This window comes from Chenopodium quinoa, unplaced genomic scaffold (assembly GCF_001683475.1).
Source record: "Chenopodium quinoa cultivar QQ74 unplaced genomic scaffold, ASM168347v1, whole genome shotgun sequence".
Classification (NCBI taxonomy): domain Eukaryota; kingdom Viridiplantae; phylum Streptophyta; class Magnoliopsida; order Caryophyllales; family Amaranthaceae; genus Chenopodium; species Chenopodium quinoa.
This window is the reverse complement of record NW_018745546.1, coordinates 98,770-121,123: the sequence shown is the minus strand read 5'-3', so window position 1 is coordinate 121,123 and position 22,354 is coordinate 98,770. Positions and strand designations below refer to the sequence as shown.

The 22,354-nt window shown below is 35.9% G+C and overlaps 1 long non-coding RNA gene across 1 annotated transcript; it reads right to left on the bottom strand.

Annotated features, from left to right (window-relative positions):
- Positions 1-7,815: 7,815 nt before the first annotated feature.
- On the bottom strand, positions 7,816-9,204 carry LOC110716193. The gene is made up of 2 exons (XR_002510415.1): positions 8,849-9,204; positions 7,816-8,074 (listed from the first exon to the last, which is right to left on the bottom strand). It is a non-coding gene; the product is annotated as an uncharacterized LOC110716193 (long non-coding RNA).
- Positions 9,205-22,354: the final 13,150 nt, after the last annotated feature.

Below are 22,354 nucleotides of genomic sequence, written 5' to 3'. Positions count from 1 at the left end.
CCTCCAGTCCTATGACATGTATTTCTATCTTGTGGACATCCGGTTCGAATACTGTAGGGAATATTTCAAGCATTACCCCAAACTTGAACCCCATTGTGATCATACACTTAAGCTTGGTGGCGTCCAAAGGAAAGGAAGCTAGAGCAAAAGAGTCGCTAAAAAGGTTTAAGAACTTGTAAACCGTTCACAGGGTGAAGGTTACACCCCTTAACGATCCATGAGATCGTTAACTCCAATAGGTCTGGAACCAAGACTGGAAGTTCGGGGATAAAGGTACAATCTAAAAGAGAAAGAACCTTCCCGAATAATAGGTCTCTACTGTATTCTTCTCGTATTCATGTACGCTTTTTTACTAACATGCAATAAATAGGTTAATCCTAAACCTGTTTAATCTATGTTGGTTGAATATTAATGCACAAATAAAACAATTATTGGCGATCACTTGAATTATAATCATATTAACCCTAAACAAGATTATTAATTATCTTATTAAGCGTGATTACAAGTACAAATTCCCTTTAAACATGCATAAAAGGCTGATAGATGAGTGTAATTTATGGCTCTTTTCTTTAGTTTTCCTTAGTTTTGTTCTTTATTTCTTTAGTTTGTGCTTTCCTTTGTTAATTTTCTTTCTGTGTGCATTTCTTTGTTTATTTGGTCTTTTTCCCTTTTATTTGTTTGTTTTCATGTATTTTCAGGTTATGATCGTGTTCCAAGGATTCCCGAACCTTCCCCTCATATTTCTCTTCATTTTGGATGCCTCTTGCTTGTCATTTGGAGCTCAAGTTTGAAGGAATGCAAGGAGCAAGTTCATGAGATCAGTGCATGCATGCGGTGGGGGCATCATCTTTGGCATGAACCCACCAAAAGAGCCATTTCGAGACTGCCTACCCTAGTGTTCATCATCATCATCAAGACGAGCGCACGAGGATGAGCTAGGACGAAGAAGAGGGAGCTCCCCTGCTTCTAGGTGCGGCCACGCACGAGGGTGGTGCGGCCATGCCTGCCAGGGCCCCTGTTCCGTACCCATTTTCTCGCGGCCGCGCCTCTCCCATGTTACGACCGCACATTCCGGGGATTCTTTTGGATGATCTAACTAACTTTTCTCTTGTTAGTTTTACTATATATAGTTTTTCCTTCTATTTTTAGAGAGAGAATGATTACAATAGAATGAGAATTAGTTTTTGATCAACTTAGAGAGATATTTAGAGAGAGAAACTCTAGGGTTTAGTGAGAGAATTTCATGGTGGATTGTTGATGATTGAAGATTTCTCCATTTCCTTTGATCTTTGATCAAGTTTGTAAGGATTCCTTTTCTTTAATTCAATCTTTAGTTTGATCTTTAGTTTGATTTCAATTGTTTTGTTGAATGTTCAAGTTTGATTGAAGTTTGATTGATTTGTGATTTGATTTTAGTTTGTTTAATTTGATCATGATGAATTAGTTGTTTAGCTTTGTTTTGATCTTGATTTCAATGGATTGTGAGTAGTTTGATTGCTAGGGTAATGGTGAAGCATATATGAGTAATGGACTGATGTTAATTTGGGGAAATAGATGGAGTTGATGATGTGATTAAATTGGTTAATTGATTATGTGCATGTGTGTGTTTGATTTAGGCTTGATCACCCTAGTTATTCACACTAGATTCCATTGTAGGTTCACATTGTTACGGACCATTGATTTGTGGCTTGCATTTAACGATTGAGGTGTCTTGTGACGTTCCTAGCTAGAGTTTATCGTAGTTGACGCTAGTTAGACCTCTGGGAAAATAGCTTGATATGCTCTTTTTGTTGCATAATTGGTTTTCCCTCGCATCAATCAACTTAGTAACCTCTTTCCCAATTAGCGGAACCCGTTACAAGTAGATGTAGATCCCGAGCCCTAGTGTTTATTACATTTTTCCCAACCTAGCTTGTTTAGTTGTTTAGCATTCACACGCTTACCTCACCTTTCCGGAATAGCTTGACTTGTCAATATAAGATCGCCCTCCATTCCTTAGTGGTTCGACCCTCGACTTACCATTATACTTGTATATGGGTGTGTTGAGAGATTACAAATTTTGTTTGGCCTAGGGTAGGTTTAGTTTCAACGACGTAGTCCGACCCTTGTTAGTGATCAAGCAATAACAATAAAGATCATCAAGCAACATAATAATAATAATAATAATAATAATAATAATAATAATAATAATAATAATAATAATAATAATAATAATAATAATAATAATAATAATCATCATCATCATCATCATCATCATCATAATTAAAATAATCATGTTAAAGCATAATATTAGCAAAATCCTAGGCATGATACTAATACGATTAATAACAAACCCTAATATGTCACTAAACATTAAAAATCAAAGCTTTAACCCTAACATGATACTAACATGCTACTAGGAAAAAAAAATAAAAGGCATCATAAAAATCATAATTGATATAAGCAAATCGCTCTAAACATGATATTAGGAAGAAAAATAACAACCTAAACATAATTTCTATATCATAATATCAATTAAACAATTAAAGCACTTACTTGGATACCTTGTATCTCTTTCTAATAACAAAATACACACGTTAGTAACTTCAAGTAAAATAACAATTAAAACAATTAACTTAAATAATTGAAATAGAAATTAGGGACCAAACCCTCAGAAATATCAAACCTTTCACATCTAGGGCGAAAGCAACTTCGAACTTGGCTAGGTGTGTCTAGTGCTAACGTTTGAGGAATTGTGTTTGTAAAAGGATAGGCTTAGAAAGAGGGAGAGAATCAAGAAATTCTTGATGAAGTTGATTATTTGAAAAGGGGGAGATATGACCTCTATTTATAGAGAAAAAAGAGGGTTGAAGAATAAGAAAAGAATCCGAATTCGAATCGAAAAAAAACTCGACGGACAACAGTTTTTACTGATTTTGTTTTTGTCATATCTTTTGATCCAAAAATCTAAATAAGGCATATAATATGTCGTTGCAAAGCACTTGAAGTATAATTTCCAACCCAATTAGAACATATTAAAATATTTTGTATATAAAAAGATATGGACGAAATAGTAGGACAATGTCAGTTTTGGATAGAGTTTTGTATTCCATTCATATCTTTTTCGTTATACCTCGGATTTAATATTATAATATATCATTGGAAAGATATTTTCAACATCTATCCAACCATATAAAATTTTGATAAATATTATGAGGCACGAAATTAAAATCTGACTGTCTTTAATCACCTTTAAATTCGAATAGAATTAGGATTTAAGAAAAAGAAAAGTTTTTATAAAAGGAAAGTTTTTATTTAACTCAAATTCTTTAATCTTATCTTTTCAAAAAGGGTAATTAAGATCTTTTAGAAACTTAAAGAAAATTCTTTTTAATCCTAATTAGTTTAGGAATAGGATTAGACCTTTGGACCCTCCACATGATCATTGGGCCGTAGGTAAAAACCGGTTTGGGCCCAGTTTAGTATTTTGGCCATAACTTCCTCATTATTCATCGAAACTGGGCTTATAAAATATTGTTGGAAAGGTCTTTTCAAGCCCCATCAAACTACACCATTATTGGACCCATATCATGGACCAAACTAAACTAGAATGCATATTTTTCATAAATAGGGTAAGAAAAGAAATATTTTCAAAAACAGAAAGAAGAGATATGTTAATAAAAACATCCTCATCACTAGACTTTTCAAACTTTCACTTTTTTTGGTAATAAAATGATGTGAAAGGTATTCATCAATGGGTTTGTTTTTGGGCAGACACATTTGGGTGTCTACAGAAGCCCCCACTTTGACTGAGTTTGGAGAAACGCAAGTTTTGAAAACAAAAGTCGACGTATCAATAGGGACGGAGACTGATTCAGAACGTTCTGCGATCCTAAATCATTCTTTTAACGCCGATACCTGCAAACTAGCATTAGTTTAAAATAGATAAAAGAGTTAAGAAACGTGTATGTTTCACCTTCGAGCACACGTCTGTGGGAGTAACCGATTTGTTGTGTTTGTTGTTGTGACAACCTTCCACAAGCTAGGGAACGCCATCCTTCTGCTTTGACGATCTTTCTCAAGCTATGGGATACCGCCTGTAGACATCTACTTTTGGCAACCTATCCCGAAAGGAAGTGCGATGATGTTACAAAAATCCGTTCTTCATGTTATATCAAAGTTAAAGTGTTTATGGACTACGAAAAGCATTATGAAGTAAGTTAAAACCCATATTTGAGACCAATTTATCTTAGAGCCTTGTCCGATTATTAATTAGGCCTAAAACGTGTTCATACATGTTTAAACTTGATTAATAACGGACCCAAATGCGTCAAATGTAATGATTAGATCTAATGGAACCTACATTATTGAAAAAAGAGCTAAACAGATGAACCAAACATCAAATTACCATGAAAATCCTATAAATATGGATAGCCCTTTCAAAGATCTTTCCAACGGTATATTATAAGCCCAATTCCGAGCAAAAACAAAGAAGTTATAATCAAAACACTAAACCGAGCCCAAAATCGACACCCTTGCACTCCAACGGCCATAACTTTTTATGAATAACATATTTTAACCTAATTCAAACGGAATTGGAAAGTAGACATTCTGAGATTTCCAATGATATCTCGCACGCCTTAATCCAACTTTGCAATCAAAAGTTATGGAAGTTTTAAAAACGTGTTTTCGTATAAGGCAAACCGCAAACCAGCACAACTCAATCAGTTGCGCGTGCGACTCATTAAGATGCGTGTGACACCCAACGCGACTCAGAAAGTTGCGCGCGCAACCAGATGGCGAGGCTCTAAAACCCTAAACCTAGATCCCTGCGCCTATAAATAGGGGTCTTCGTTGAGCATTACGGGGACCGAAAAAATAAGAATTAAAACCCTAGTATTCTCAAAACCCTAATCTCTCAACTTCTCTTACTATCATACTACCTTTTTCTTCTCTCTTCCCAAATACTTTCCAACCCTAATTGAATCCATTGAAGTCCTTGGAGGTATGAAGAAGAAAGAAAGTCCATAAACACATTAAATGGAGATTTAACATAAAAGAAGAACAGTTAGTTTCCTGAGCACTTAGATAAATCACTTTTCCATTATTGTTTAAATAACTTCAATTGAATAAATAGTGTTGTTTGATCACTTTAAAAAAAGTTTAATTAATTAATTCACATAGTATTATTTTGTTAATCAAGACCAGAATTTGAATAATTAATTGTTGTTTTACCACTTAAGACAAGGCGAATATTGTTTATTTATTGTTCTTCCATGAATATTGATTAAATAAGAATAACGACTTTTGCAATGTAATTCCTACGTGATTAATTCTGGTAAATAAAATCAACTAGCTTAGTATTTAGATATCACGTTGCATATATTGTTTGGTAATGAAATTGTGAAAAAGGAAGAGCTAGTAGAGGTCGTACTAGGGCTAGAATAGTGATTCCTCCCTAAAAGGAACGTTATTTTATTACCCTCGCTCCCGAACTCATTTCTGGTTTATGTAGACCAATTTGGGCATGAATAAACTTATGATTCGTGCTAATTATTCCATGAACCTCACATGGAAGAAAGGCATGAACGAGGTTTATGAGTTTTTCCAAAACTCATTGGCGACTCCTACTTATTTCTTACAAAAAAGCGTGATGAGAGTATCATTTCTAATTCAAGATCTCCCAAACAGTCAGGAATTCAAATCCTAATACACCCTAACAAGTGTAAAGTCCTAGGATTTTAAGCGGCCATGGGAATCTAAGGAAGGACCCCTTTACGATGGGATCACCCTCCTAACAGTGGCGACTTCACTGGGACTTAGAGGTTACAAGATTAGTTCGTAGTTATAGTTCAAGATTTCCAACACTAGGTTGCCTATGAATTGTAACGAGAACTAACTTGGATAATCTCTAGGTAGAGAGCGAGACTCGAACGCAAAATATCTTCCTTTTTCACAAAAGTAAAATCAAACAAGCAACATTGCATCATGCATAATCATAGTACAGTTTAACCATTGGGGATTGGCTCATTGATTAGGGGTTGCCAACACAGGCTTCTATCCTGAAATCAATAACAATCATCCCACCCATATCGTCAACAAAATGTTGAGAGGGCAATGTCATGATTCAACACGTTGAGTGATTGATTTGTGCATCGTTTCTTAAGATATGGTACCCTTGGACACCCAAGCCTTGACCTTAGAATGTCATTGTATGCTTTGACGATTCCTTTTATGTGCTTATGTGACTACATGAATATGTGCTTCGTGTCTAATCTAACTAATTCCAACTTGTTACCTAGAGATGTAATAAAAAAAATTCGCAAACATTATGGTTCGACAAAAAAAAAAAAAAAAAAAAAAAAAAAAGTTGTCGTTCTTTTTGCGTTTTCGAAAAAAAAAAATTGCCGAACCTAGCAGGTGGCACGCGCAACTGTCAAGGTTGCGCGCGCCCTCCAAGCGCAAGTTTTGAAGTTGCGCGCGGCACCTTCGCGCAACTCTGTGTCATGCACGCGCCCACTGTTCAACGTTAACTTTGACTCGTTAAGAGCAATATCATACGGAGAAAATGATATTACCGCTTCAAGGTTAATCGTTAAGAAGGTGCTAAGAATATCTCTTTGGCTAACAACGTTGTCTAACTTAGCTACCTTTACTTTGATCGTCATTTTTCATTTTTTTCAAAAAAATAAATTCGAAAAAAAACTGTTTTTTATCGTTCCTTCTGCGTTTTTGCAAAAAAAAACAAAAAATGTTTTTTACCTTTCCTTTTGCGTTTTCGAAAAAAAAATTGTTTTTTACCGTTCCTTTTGCGTTTTCGGAAAAAAAAAAAAAAAACGCGTGTGGTAGATGCTACTCTTGAAGTTGCACTTTCCACCTTAGCGCAAGACGGAAAATTGCGCGCGATACTATTTTTGATTATGATGATTCGTTTACGTACTTTATAATCAAGCTAATGGCATTACTTGTTATGAGGTTCGTCATTAGAAGTTCGCATCTCTTAATAGGACGTCATCAATATGTTTATTCTTAAACGTGCCTATTTTCATGTTCATCATTTTTTTAGTTGTAATTGGTCAACCTTGATTTAAGAGTATAATTTATTTACCTCTTCTATGGTTTCAAAAGAAAATCCCGAGAACTTTACTTGGGATGATTGCTTCACACACAAAAAAAGAGAGGAATAGTTAAAAAAAAAAAGAGAGAAAATAATGAATGATAAAACCGAGAAATTGATTTAATTATTTCTTAGATTTTACATTCGTAGGCCATCATTCTTTTTAAGCAAATAGTAAAATATTATCCTTTAAAAATGAGCAATAGAATCATAATTAAAAAATATATATAGATCTCTATTGCAATCTAAGTGATCAACAAATACCATAGTATATTTGATCATTTTAAAGAGTATGTTCGGATTGATTGATATTTCTAAAATTTGATGAGAATTTTCAATCCAACTTTCTTGACTTTCTCTTCTACCTTTTTAGACAACAATTCATTTAAAGTAAAATCCTTTAGATGATTACTTTGTTGAAGTCAACACAAATCATGACATTCCATTAATGATTCACTAGCCGAAAATATGAATTGGCCATTTGGGGGACGGCAATAATCTTATTAAAAAGCCACCGGTTCAAAACCGGTGGCAAAAACAAATATTGCCACCAGTTAACCGGTGGCAATAATGCTTCCCGCAATTTTTTTTTAATGGTGTTAACAAGTATTGCCACCGGTTAACCGGTGGCAATAATGCCCATAAAAAACAAAAAAAAAAAAAAAAAAAATTTGCATTTATTTCACTTACATTGTAGTAGAAACTATACATATATAAAATACATAAAAACACATATATATTCATCAGTATCTAGTAATTGTACAATTTTTAAGAGTGAAAAAACTAAATTAATAACTACAACTAAATTAATCAAATTACACAAAACTAAAATTTGAACATTAAAATAAAAAAAAAATTACAATAAAAAACAAAAAAAAAATTACAACATTAAAATTAAAAAACAACCCATAGAACACCTAAATCAATAATCCTGCATCTTTATTCTTCGATTTAACATCTACTTCTAAATCAATATACCTGCATCAAACAAAAAAAAAAATCGATAAAATAAAATAATTAAGCTGCGAAAAAAAAACCAGAACAGTATGCATGGTACCCATAAATCGATTTAAATCGGTTAAATAAACCCAGAAAAAACACACAAAAATATAAACAAAACCCAGAAATTAAACAAAAACCCAGAAAAATAACCCAGAAAACTAAAAACCAGAAAAAAAAATTAAACAAAATTCCCAGAAATTAGTGAAAACCCGAGAATTAAAACGAACTCAGAAAAATCGAATTGATTTCCAAAACAAGAAAGAAAAACAAAATGAGAATTAAATCGAACTCTAAAAAACAAATTGATTTTCACGAACTCGAAAAAAAAGGAAAAAAAAAAACCCAGAATTAAATCGAATAAAACCCAGAAGGAGATCGACTTAGAATCGATTAAAATCAATTAAAAATCGAATCAAAACCGATGAAAACCCTCAAAAAATCCAAAATCGACTAATTAACCCAGGAAAATCAATAACTAGTAATGAAACAAAAACCCAGAAGAAAACCCAGAAAAAAAAAAATTAAACAAAAATAAAAACAAAATCCCAGAAATTAGATAAAAAACTGAGAAAAAAAGCCAAGAAATTGATTCACGAACTCAAAAAATAAAAACCCAGAATTAATTGATTAAAATCGATTAAGAAACTCAAACAATTCCAAAAACGATTAATTAAACCCAGAAAATCAATCAATTAAACCCAACAAAATCCGATTAATTAACCAAGAAAAATCGATTAATTAAACACAAACCTCGTGCATGTCTTCGTGGTTTATTGTTGCGGTGGTGGTCTTGGTGATGGTGGAAATGAAAGAGAAGGAGACGAGGAGATCGAAGGAGAAGGAGACGGGGAGATCGAAGGAGAAGAGGGAGAATGAGACGAAGGCGAAGAGCAAGAGAAGGTGAAGGAGGAGATCGAAGAAGGAGATTGAAGAAAAGGAGATGAGAAAAGAGAAGACGAATTGAAAGAGAAAGAATAGAGGGGAGAGCAGGAGAGAGAAAGAGAAGAGGGGAGAGCAGAAGAGATAAAGAGCGGCTGAAAGGGAAATGAGGTAGGGTTTGGCATTTATAAGGGGGGCGGTTTTTTTTAATTGATTATTGCCACGGGTTCAAACCTGTGGCCTTTACCATTTATGCCACCGGTTTGGTTTGAACCGGTGTCAATGTGAATTAGCCTATCCCGCCCATTTTTTAAGCCACCGGTTTTCAAAAACTGGTGGCCATAGAGCAGTGCCTTTTTGTATTTTTCTACTAGTGATTGTTCGTGAATTTTTTGACATTCTTTATCAACAAACTTGCTTAAAGTTAATTCGTATTACAAGGATTAAAAAAAAAGAAATAAAAAAATCATTTTAACTTTGATTCATTGTTTGAATGCTTGGTAGAAAAGGTTTGAGTGAACGCGGTCAATTTCTCGTGACACGCATTACTAGATCATCTTCCACATTCGCATACTAGTTCAATCATGGGTGACAAAGCAGCATTGGAGAAACTTAGAGAGGAACTCCAAAACATAAAGGCCTTACAAGAAGAAGAAGCCCAAATGAAGGCTCATAAAAAAGCAGAAAAGGCTAAAATAAAAGCAGAAAAAGAAAAAGAAAATATTATGTAAGAAAAAGCAAGAGCCGAAAGAGTAGAGGCCTTGGAGAAACTTGTCTTTCAAGCTAACTTAGGGAATAAGTACTTCAATTATGAGCTTGCACCACAACCTAGTGGCAAGACTCTCCTAGAAAAGTTCTTGATTATGGATTTGCCAACCTTTAAGGTTACAGACAATCCTAGAACTCACTTGATGAGCTTTATTGGAATTATGGCATTGAAAGGGGTTGAGCCAAGCCTATAAGCATGTACTTTTCCTCTTTCATTGGACCCAATTGCTAGATCATGGTTTTATAACCTCGATGCAAAACAAGCTTCTACTTAAAGTGACGTTGTAAAAGCGTTTTTAACCCAATATGGAGATAACATAGAACTCACAACTACCTTGCCCGATCTCGAATTGCTTAAGCAAGGGGAAGAAGAAGGCTTCATTGACTTCTTTTCCGGTGGCCATCAAAGGTTGCTCTTATTCCACAAAGACCTCCGGATCATGAACTTGTACCAAAGTTTGTAGACAAAATGTCTCCACCATACAAGAGCCATTTACAATACCTTGGTTTAGACACATTTCAAAAAGTCTATACTATGGGAACATTAATTGAAAGGGACTTGATAAATGAAACCATGAATCATATAGATGGACTTGATTTTTAGAGAGGACTTCACCTACGTCAAAAACGGAGAAAGCTCGAAGATGGAATCTCATAAAGTGGTCAACAATTCAAGATGTAGCACCCTAGGTCTTGTTTTGTTTCTTTCCTTTGTTTTTTTATGATAGACTAAGAGATTCATGTTGTCGAATCTACTTATTTTATACTCTCATTAATTAATGAATAAAAAGTATATTTTCAAGTACATCTATCTTGTTCTCTTTTCAATCTCTTTATTGTTATTGACTTGAATTAAATAAAACGCATACATATAAACAGGCAATATCAAAAGGCATACATACTCAACACTATAAGAATCTTGATGAGTTTTGGCTTACAAGATGTATTGAATGAAAAGAGGCTTGTCTTAGGCCCACAAAGAAAGGATATGATGATTTCACCAACATAGGAGACAACTTGAAACTCCATAAATATAATCCCATGTTCTTAACCATAGAGAAAATCCATCTTTTTGGAAGCCCTTTTGAACCTCGTCAATTGAGCTTTAGTTATTCAACCTACATTATTCCATACCTTGGGATGGGAATAGTGCAAAGATACAAATAGGAAATTGGGGGAACGAAACATAAGAGGGGGACACAAAGTTAGTCTAAACCCAAAAGGAAAGATCAAATCCAAAAGAAAAAAGAAAAAATCGTTCTAAACCCAAAACAAAACTTGTAAAAAAAAAAAAAAAAAAAAAAGGAGAGATGACAAGGAAAAGGCACCTAATGTAGGAGTTGTCACACAAAGCAAAAAGGTTCTAATTTGATAAGCACCAAATGTAAAGGATTTTGGGAGTATACATGGGCCTGTCCATTGTTCATAACCCCAATCCTAGCAACATTACGACCTTGGAAAGGCCCTCCTTGAGGTAGACCATAACCATATACCAAAATCATCATTCCATGAAAATATGGTCAATTCTTAGGCCTTTGCACATATGGACCTGCTATTAAGTAGTCATGCCCATATATAAAATACATGAAGTGTTGAGTAATGATTACAAGATCATATAAAAAAATTTCAAATGATTTGGATGATTTGATAGCCATTGGCTTGATTACATCATGTTAGTAAAACAAACGAATCAACCTAAATTCAATGTTTTCCATATCCTTTGCCAAAGAAAAATGAGATGACTATAACTTTTTTAAAAAAACACAATCATCTTATTTTCCTTTAATAATAGGGATATTTATTACCACAGTAATTCAGGTTCTATATACATTGCCTAGAAAGAAAAAGAGTGAATACAATAAATTGATTTGATATATCGACAGCATCGACGTCAACTTTAGATGCCTTTTACAACTATTGAGAATTGGTCTTTTCACTTGTCATAAATGTCCGCCTACGTGGGATTTCTCCATCTTCTCTAAGAGAGGAATATTGATTGAACATGATCGCTACATGAAAAAAAAAATGATCTTTATCGCTATCATACTTATACCTCACTGCCAAGCCATCACGATGATTAATAATATTAAGTCAATAATCCTTGCTTTTCGAAAACATGTCTAATTTCTTTCTTTATTCTTCTATGGAAAAAATTGGATTCCCCTTCCTTTTTATACAAATCTCTCTTTTTTTTCATTTATTTTTTATGGGGTAAGTCGGGATGATCCCTCCCATTTGGCAACTAAAATAGTATAACTTTTTCGCTCTTTGCATCAAACTGGGGGCTAAAACGCCAAGACATCCCCATCTTAATAGCTTTAAATGACTAAGGGAAGAATACCACTTCCGATTATTTGACCAAGATAATTAATTATGTTACTTGATCAAACAACTCATGATAGACAAATGCTTTATTCCGCAAATTGAAAATACAAACTTAGGGGCTTCAAATAAACATGAGAAATATCCCCTAGCATATGTATACATGAATTCCAAGAGCCACCTAAGTCTACACTTGGGGATTTCAAATTAAAAATATAGGTCTCACCTTACCTTTAATTTTGAAATGAGACCATATTTTGGAAAGTGATTCAAATGATTTTATAAATTATTTGAACACTCCATCAAACCTAAGTTTGGTAAATATTTATTTTCAAACTGCGGCACTTTTTAATTGGAAGAAATTCACTTTTAATTATCGAATTATGACAATGATGACAAACATTAAAAAGGGAAAGATGACAAAATTAGATATACAAATGTTTTCTCACATTTTCATACCTTTGTTGAAAAAAGTTGCGAATTACAACTTACCTTCATCAATCTTGGACAAAAAAGTCACACTCAATTACGAGCTAGACTTTTCTTTCCATTTTGGGTCCAGTTTTGAAAATAATATGATATTTGCCTACTAGAAAAAGTTGCTTTTCAAAATAAACTTTCATTGGACCCTTTTTCAAATTTTGAATTCTAATTCGAAACAACATGTTTCTAATAAAAATAGTATTCAAAACTTCCTTGCTTAACTTTTGTTTTCTCAAAAATAAATTTTTAGATTCTCAATAACCGATTGGATAATACATTTATATACATAAATATTTCCAAAAGGAATGATTTAAGATTCGACTTCTTCTTGACTCGAACTTGTTCTCGCTTATTGGCTAAGGGATGGTAAACGAACCACCTACAAGACTAAAATCAAATATTGACAAGAACAAAGAAAATATTTGATGTTCTAAATCAAATTTGAAGAATAAAATCACCGCAATGATCTTGACAAACGTTTAGACATTAGGTAAGATTACTAAAGCTTAAACACAATTGTTTTTGGGCTATAAACAAGCAAAAAACTAACTTGCTTTCTTGAAAATAACTTTAACTAAAATGTGAAAGCCATATCACTGTCCTAAATATTTCAAAAACAAAAATAGGATATATACACATGTCCATCTCAATATCATATTAATGGCCTAAACAATATCAAGTCATTAGAATTTATCCCCAATTGGGGGCTCCAAGACTTGCGAAATAGCAAGAATGCGCAATAACCCGACACATGAGGGCTCCAATATCAACAAAAAACAAAATGAGATATTCATGCCATTCGAGCTACTTTCGAGAATCGCCTAAACTACAAATGGTTTACATAGATATCGAGCCTTACAATTTTCAAATGTATCAAAATGATATAATAATCATGTTGTTCCTTTGAAAACTAAGTTTGCAACTGAACTTGGCCATTAAGCAGGTTACATACTCAAGCCATTTTCAAGTTCAACTTCAAAAACTAATCTTAGTGCATAATTGTTGTTTCAATACTTCAATTTACTCTAGAGATTAGAGAGTATGACTACTATAGAGCAAAAGAAACAAAATCATACTTTCTCATACGAAAGTTTTTTACTCAATTATTCATCATGAAAATTGTATCAAGACACATTATTTACATAAGACAAACAATTTCATGAGTTAGAATGTAAACAAAAGACTCCTAAATTCGAAATTAGGGAGTCTTCATTTAAAATTATTCTCCATTGTTGCATACATTGGAATTTCGCAAGGAGGATAACATCTACTTACTCGAGATTCAAAACAGTGACAAAATATGAACTTAAAAGAAAGAATTCAAAAGTAGCAAGAATAGACAAAAAATTTGAACAACATTTCATTTTTTCCCTTACTTGTTCTAATGAATGACAAATATTACTAGACTTAGCAAATTTCTTTGTTGAAACTATGAATGGTCAAAAACGGTTTAAAAACACTAGTTTAATCATTTCCAAGATCCTATTTGTTATCATAATAAGACGAAACACGAGATTTGTAGACCCATTTCAAGCGACATGAAAGGGTCTAATTATTGACAACAAGCAAATCATCGAAGCACCCAACACTGGGGGCTACAACATTCGAAAATGTAAAATGGGGGCTTACGAACCCGCTATATAATCAAGCTACACCAGTTCGATGATCCCTTCAAGAATTTCCTAAACTAACTAGTTATGTGCAAATCATGAAATCATAGTTTTATAAGTGAATAACAATAGTTGTCGGTTATTTTTATCATTGATAAAAACAATTTTGAAACTTACGCATGAAAAAATAAACATGAGTCGCAAGAACAAATTCATGCTATTATAAAAGTTCAAAATTTCTTTAATAATTTTAATGCATAATTGTTGTTTTAAACATTTAAATTTACATTAAATTAAATAAGTATAGTATATGAGCAAAACAAAGGAGAAATAAAGTTCAAGCACAAAGTTAAAATTAGAACAAAAAAAACAAATATATGCTTGACATGCTCATACAGGATCAATACTTTATCACTTCGTACATGAAATTCGTTGCAATATATTGGTTAAACATGTCACAACGACAAACAAACAAATTCATGAAAACAAGTCGAATCAAAACCCCCCAAATTCAAAAGTTGGGGTTTAACGGTTCAAGAATCGCCCAAATTCAGCCAAGAATGAACGAATTATGGCAAATATGAATAAGGGACAAGATCTACTTCCTTTAGCTTCGAAAAACAAGAAAATCCGAGCTCTTTGAAGAGAGAAAGAAGCGAAAATCGTGAAGGAAGGAGACAGAGCGAAATGAAAAATCGCGCTCAGCGATTCTCTTTTTGCTGACTTAAATGTCGCGCGCAACTAAATTAGTTGCGCGTGACAGACCAGCACAACACAGAAATATGTGTGCGCCTGGCCAGCGCGACCTACTGAGTTGCGCGCGGATACTGGTCACTAAAATCACCAGTATCCAGATTTTGATCCATTTTATCATTTTTCAAAGGTTTTTTCTCGTCATTAGACGTAATGGCGCGCAAATTATCAAAATCTTTTAAATTGCTTTGCATTCTGTAGTTTATTTCCTTCTTTGTTAGTTTTTTGCATCATATTGCATGCACACTTTATGCCTTCCCTAAGCATACGTTTTGAACGTTTTTCGTAAGAGTGCCTTAAGACGTTCCGTGGTGGTGCTGTACGTAAAAGCACCCATAGAAAGGTTTGTCATATTACTGTAATGACGTTACAAATGTCCGGGTTTTCTTCTTTTTTCACGTCCGAAGCAAAAAGGAAGGCATTTTCATGCAGCGTAAAAATGCAAATGGCGTATCGCGCGGCGCAAAATTGTAAGGCATAGGTGTTGCGTAAAATTTCACTTCAGCCCAAGCTTTGCGAGATCTACCTCTCGGAACTAAAAGGTAGAGAATTACTGTAGGCATTAGCTCACGAGTCGACAGGTGCGCCGAACCATCGGGAACATGCACTTCTTGATGAATGGAAGCAAAGACGGTAGTTAGTGACCTTACTAACTATAGGGAATATTTCAAGCATTATCCCTAGCTTGGACCCCACTGTGATCATACACTAAAGTAAGGTGGCGTCCAAAGGGAAAGAAGATAGAGCAAAAGAGTCGCCAACAAGTTTTAGGAACTTGTAAACTGTTCACGAGGTGAAGGTTACACCCCTTAACAATCCAAGAGATCGTCAACTCCAATAGGTCTGGAACCATGACTGGTAGTTCAGGGATGAAGGTACAAATCCAACCTAAAAGAGATTGAACCTGCCCTAATAATAGGCCTCTACATTATTCTGATCGTATTCATGTGCACTTTCTGACTAACATGCAATCAATAGGATTAACCCTAAACCTGTCACTAAGAATAAAAATCAAAGCTTTAGCCCTAATATGATACTAACAATCATAAATATTAGGAAAGAATATAAAAGGCATCATACTTTTAATCATACTTGATATTAGGATTTTTTTAGTTGTTACCCTAAACATGATACTAAGAAGATCAAAACACCCTAACATGACGCTATGAATCATAATAACAACCTAAGCATGATTTCTATATCATAATAACAATAAAAACCATTAAAGCACTTACTTGGATGCCTCGTACCTCTTTCTAATAACAAAATACACGCGTTAGTAACTTCAAGGAAAATAATAAACAAACAATTAAATTCAATAATTGAAAGAGAGATCAGGGACCAAACCCTCAGAAATTAAAAACTTTCACATCTAGGGCGAAGGCAACTTCGAACAATGCTAGATGTTTCTTGGTCTTGTGAATGCAGAATTTTGTGTATAAAATTAGAGAGAAAAGAATTCTTAAAAACTAGAGAGAATAAGAAAACTAGAGAACATAAGAGAATTAGAGAGAATTGATGGTAATTGGTGATTGTTGGTGATGAAAAACGGAGTTTTTAGGAGGCTATTTATAGAGAAAATCAGCCAAAAAGATAGAAAAACAAATCAGAGTTTCGACAAGGAAAAAAGAAGTTAGCATCAGGTGCTAACGCTAGCGCCAGGCGCTAATGTCTGTCGTTAGGCGCTAATTAATTTTTTCACGCGTTTTCTAAATTCAGATAAAATTTAGTCGTACAGAAGGGTAAAATCGTATTTTCCTTAAAAACAATCTTTTATTTTGATTAAAACTCTAAAAAGTCAACAAAAGTCAATTTATCAATGCTATTTGAATTAGGAATGAAAAAAACCTACTAGAAGAATCTAGAAGACTCAAACCATTCCTAATTGCATTAGGAATGATAAATCCATATTAGGCCCTCCTCTAGATCATTGGGCCGCATATAAGGCTCAAACCGGGCCCGGTTTAGTAATTTGGCCATAACTTCCTCATTATTCATCGGAATTGGGCTTATAATATATCGTTGGAAAGCTCTTTTCAAGCCCCATTCAACTACAACATTATTGAACCCATAATATGGACCAACCAAACTGGATTGGCTATTTTCTTAAAATAGGTTTTAAAAAAACAGAGAGAAGAGAAAAGAAATTAAAACTACCCGCAACACTAGACTTTCCACACTTTCACCTCATTCGATTATGATTTGACGTGAAAGGTACTCATCACCGGGTTTGATTTTGAGGAGAGACAAATATGTGTCTACAGAAGCCCCCACTTTGATTGAGTTTAGAGAAACGCAAGTTTCGAAAACAAAAGTCAAAGTATCGATAGGCTCGGAGAATGATTTAGAACGTTCTGCGATCCTAACCACTCTTGTAACGCCGATGCCATCAAAACTAGCGTTAGTTAAACAGATAAAAGAGTTAAGAAATGTGTATCTTGCACCGTCGAACACACGTCTCTAAAGGTTACCGATTTGCTGCCGTATTGTTGTATTTCTGTATTTTTTACGACCTCCTGCAACCTAGAGAATGCCGCCTGAAGACTGCTACGCTTGTAACTGTCTCCCATTCATCCATGATAGACTTCTGCAAGCTAGGGAACCCCATCGAAGATTTCTTTGCTTAAAACCACCTTCTAGCACTTTGTGACCATCTTTCGCAAGCTAGGGAACACGATCGAAGACAACTTCGTTTGAAATCACCTTCAGTTGTTTGTGACAACTCTCCGCAAGCTAGGGAACGCTGCCGAAGATATCCTCGCTTGAAGCTATCCTCATTTGTTGAGATAATATTCCGAGGAAAATTACCGAAGACCCATGCTTGTCGATCTTTAAAAAAACGCTTGAACATTGCTTCCACTATGCTTGTACGTCGGCGCTTTTGCTGCTTTTGAACCTATATATCGGTGCCTTTTGCTGAATTTTGAACCAGTATGTCGGTGCCTTTTGCTGTATGAACCATTATGTCGGTGTCTTGCGATGAGCCAATGCTTAGGCGCTTTAAGCTAAGTGAGACGATAATTCATCAAGTCGATCACTTTATGTAATTGTAATCGAGCCGATTACGAAATCATGTCAATTTTCTTAGAGGGGCTAACTAGCGTACCAAGGAACCCAAAATGTATTGTAAGAGGTTGGAACAACAGCACTGAGTGGCTGAACAGTCTGTCACTGCTGAAATATTACTGGCGCCACATATTTGGCTCTAGCGCCGAACGCTGGCAATAGCGCTAGGCGCTAAGCCTTATCGTCTGGCGCCAAGGCCTGTTGCTTGGCTCTAGAGACGGGTTTTCCATATATTCCCCTTTCTTCTTTATTTCCACTATTGCTGCTCGTTCTTGCTCGTGAATTCGCTCGAAACTTCAATTTACTCGTTCTTGCTCATTTCTGAACCGAATTCGCACAACTTTGTTGCAAATCAAAGATTATTCCATCCATTTTCCCGATCTATGTAAGTTTTCTTCAAACTCACTCTGGTTTTAATGAATTTTGCATATGTTTGTTCACGAATTTCTTGAAAATTCAAAACTTGAATTGCTTAATTCTCTTTGTTTGTCAAATTTTATGCCATAAAATTGCTTGATTATGTTTATATATTTCCTTGGGAGTAATTTGAGACTTGTTTGACTCAATTTGGTGAAGAAACGAACAAATCACCATTGTTGGACCTCGTAAGGTCGGGAAGACAATGTGGTTTGTTCTTGATGTTTTTGCTAGAAATTCTTGTCCAATTTGTCACAATAATTACTATAGTATTTTAAGAAATTGTTTGAATGCTCGAAAAATGCCGTATATGCTCAATTTGAATTTGTGCTCTGTTTTAGTACTACATACTCTTTTTTTTTTCGAACATAGTATCATGCAGCTAGGAGAACCTTATATACTATAGAACCTTAATTTATGATGGTTTTGCACAATGTAGCATGGCTAGACAACGAGGTTCGGGTTCACGGTCCCGAGATGTACGACGGGAGCACAAGCCCATAGAGGACGACGTCGACCCGTCCGCTTCTCTCGACCCTCTCCCGGAGTGGGATGAGCGGACTCTATACTTCTCTCCCGTCCACCACATTTCTGAGAGGGTGCGATGTGGGATCACGGTTGGTAGGACGCGCTGCCACGGTTCAGGTTGCGATACCTTGGGCGACCTGTACAAGATGTATATCGGCAATGACGGAGAGGTGAGACTTCTCTGGGAGTCTTGCAGACTGGCTGCGCTTTTTGAGACCTCAGAGGCCATGATTGCCTCTAGCAGGGGTCATCACGTGGCTCGTGCTCTAGTGGATTTCTTTTGGACACTACTAACACTTTCCACTTTCCTTGGGGTGAAATGATGGTCACCCCGACCGACTTCAGTCTTATTACAAGACTGGAGTTTAGCTCTGTTGCGATGCCGTTTGACAACGAAATCAACGTGTTTTCTCCTGAGGTCGAGGAGTTATTGGGTCCGATTGCTGTTCGGGCTTGTGCTGAGGTAGAGTCGACTCAGTTCAGCGCCATGGGGATTCGCCATTCGACTCTAGCAGCGGCTTTCGATGATGATGCGACACCCGAGAGCAGAGGGTGCACATCTTTGTGCTTATCTTGCTGTCAGCGACATTCTCCCCTGACAAGGGTAGTAGAGTGTTGCTTTACTACTTACCCGCAGTCCGTGATCTACACTTGATTGGGACTTATGACTGGGCCAGCTTGGCCTATGCTGACTTCATTTGAGCGTTACGAGACTTGTGTCGACACCGGTCCTTCACGAGGAACGTCGCTCTATCCGACTTTTGAAGAGTCATAGAGGTATACTTTATCTCCCTTTAAAATTAAGCTCTAAGCTTTGATTAGCACTTGCTGATGCATTTTTTGCCTTTGTAGATCATGTTCTACGAGTACTTTCCCTCGATTATGCCGGCGAGACCGTCGCCGTGCGGGTTTCCAGTGAGTGCCTCTAGGGGAAGCCGCCGCGCTGGGATATCTACTGCTTATGTCCGACATTGGATCATCTCAATATGGTTCTTTTATATTTGAACACTTTGCATTACCTTCGATAAATTCTTATCTAATAGGCATTCTTTGCAGGAGCCTTACGTGCTGTACCGGCCGTGGGTCGGCTTGGTTGTCCCTGGGTTAGCCGCGCAGTATTCTGCTGAGCGTCGCTATTTGTTGGAGACATATTGAGCGATTGCATACCTTGGAGAGAGGGTTGCTATTCAGCATTCCTCGGACACTTTTATCGTTCCTGCTCCTCCACCACATCACATGTTCAACGCCGCGAGGTTGGTGAGCATGTTAGAGAGAGTTGGTACACCTTGGCGATCTTATACGATCCCTGGGCGGTGCTACGAGGAGGAGCTAATGCCGTTGTTAGCTCCAGTCCCTGTACTGGCTGAGGAGGTGGCGGTATGATTTTCAGCTTTTACCTTTCGCTAAGTAGCCTCCAAGTAATGTTTTACTGACTTTGATTTGCTTTTGTCAAGATGGACCTACTGAGTTCGTGCCACCATATATGTCCATCCATTATCAGGGACATACGGGGCGATTGAGGAGATGATTCCTCCAGCTCCTGAGGGTGAGCGCTTTGTGGAGCGGTCGATCCCTTGTCACCAGACTCGAGTAAGCTTATTTATTTGCAACTTTTGTCTATATATGTTATGCATCATTACTGACTTTATTTCCTTGACAGTTCATGCGCGAGGTGGTTACGGCGATGGCACGGTGCATAGATGTCTTTCAGAGCCAGCTCGTTCGGATGAGGAATGTGGCCACATGTCGTCGCGACGACGCCGTTCAGGAGGTAGTTTCCTTTCTTATTTATGCATTACTGCTTTTATTTTGCTTGTTTCTGACTTAATTTCTTCTTGTAGGGTCAGCCCATTCCTTCTCGTACCCGTACGAGACCTGAGGTGCGGAGAGAGACGGCGAGGTCTAGCTCGAGACGTCGCCATACTGGTTCTGGTGGTCGGGGTGGTCGTTCTGAGGCTGCCCGGACCGAGGTGGTGGAGGGCTCGAGCTCTTCATCTGAGGGTACACATGATGTGCCTGTAGGCCAGGGAGAGGCTACCTCGGCTCTTAGAGGTGGTGGGATGTACGAGGTCGACTCGTCATCGCAGTAGCCTCCGCAGCCTCAGCCTCAGGTTGATCACGGGTAGACTGGTCTTGTATTGAGTTTTACACCTCCCAGGAGACCGGAGCTGGAGCTGGAGCTGGTGGAGAGGTTACTCCTCGTACTGCGCAGTTCTATGAGATGATGGGTGTACGTCCTCCGGCGTCGTAGTTTATTCCTGTGCTTTTTTTATTTTATTATGACCTTGTATAGAACTTTGCCTTTATTTAGACTTATTATATAGACATATTTGTATATAAATGCTATTATGAGTTCATTTTATATTTACATATTATTTATCATTTTTTCATTTTTTAATTTTTATGTGCATGTTTGTGTGTGCAAAGAGTTGAGATAATTAATTTTGCGCAAAAAATTCCGTCATTTTTCTTATTGATGAAGGGTATCCGACTTTCAATTTCTCCCCCAAAAAGAAAAATGAAAAAATAAAAGTAAAAATATTGGATTTATAAAAACTTAAAAGTTAAGTCTAAACAAAATCCAAAAAATAATATAATTAATATGATTGATATATTAATTAAGAAGAAGAAAAAAATAATATAATTTAGAAAAAGGATATAAAAAGAAAAAAAGACCGTAAAATTCAATGCAAATAAATCATTATTACTATACAAAAATATGTTTTTTGATTTCTGTAATTAAAAATATTAATTTTCTACCTGTAATAAAATTGGAGAGCCCCGAAAAGGTGCTTTTGGATTCTTCTTTAATTCATCAAGACTCAGCATAGTCTCTCCAACAATTAATGGCATTGGATTTCTCCCAGATTCAATCTGCTCCAAAACAGTTGATATGATTGCTTGACCCTCATTAGTTCTACCACTAGTGAGAAGATATTGGTTAAGCATGCAAAAAAGAAAAGCCCTTCTTTTATAAACATGAAAAGACTCAGAATAAGGTCTATCAAAATAATGGCGAGCAAATTCTTTCAAATTAACTATGCTACCATCTACTATATTTGTTAGATCTTTGTCTTTTAAATTGAAGAAGCGCTCAAAATCCTTATAATAATATTCATTTATTCTAGGGATTACTACAAGATCTAATGCAGGGAAGCATAAGATAGCACCGAATTCTTACGGCAAAGGGCTAATTTCATCATACCCTAATCTAAAACAATGAGTGTCCACATCCCAATATTCTAAGGCGGTACGAATAAAGTCTACATCAAGATCTACCCTTTTGACACCATAAATACCCCCCATATGAAAAACATCTAACTCCTTTCTCTCCTTGGCAGTTAGAGACCGACACCACTCATGAGTGAAGTTGGTAAAACTTTTAGAGACTAGAGACATAAGTATTATTTTTTCAAGAGCTAAGGTTATA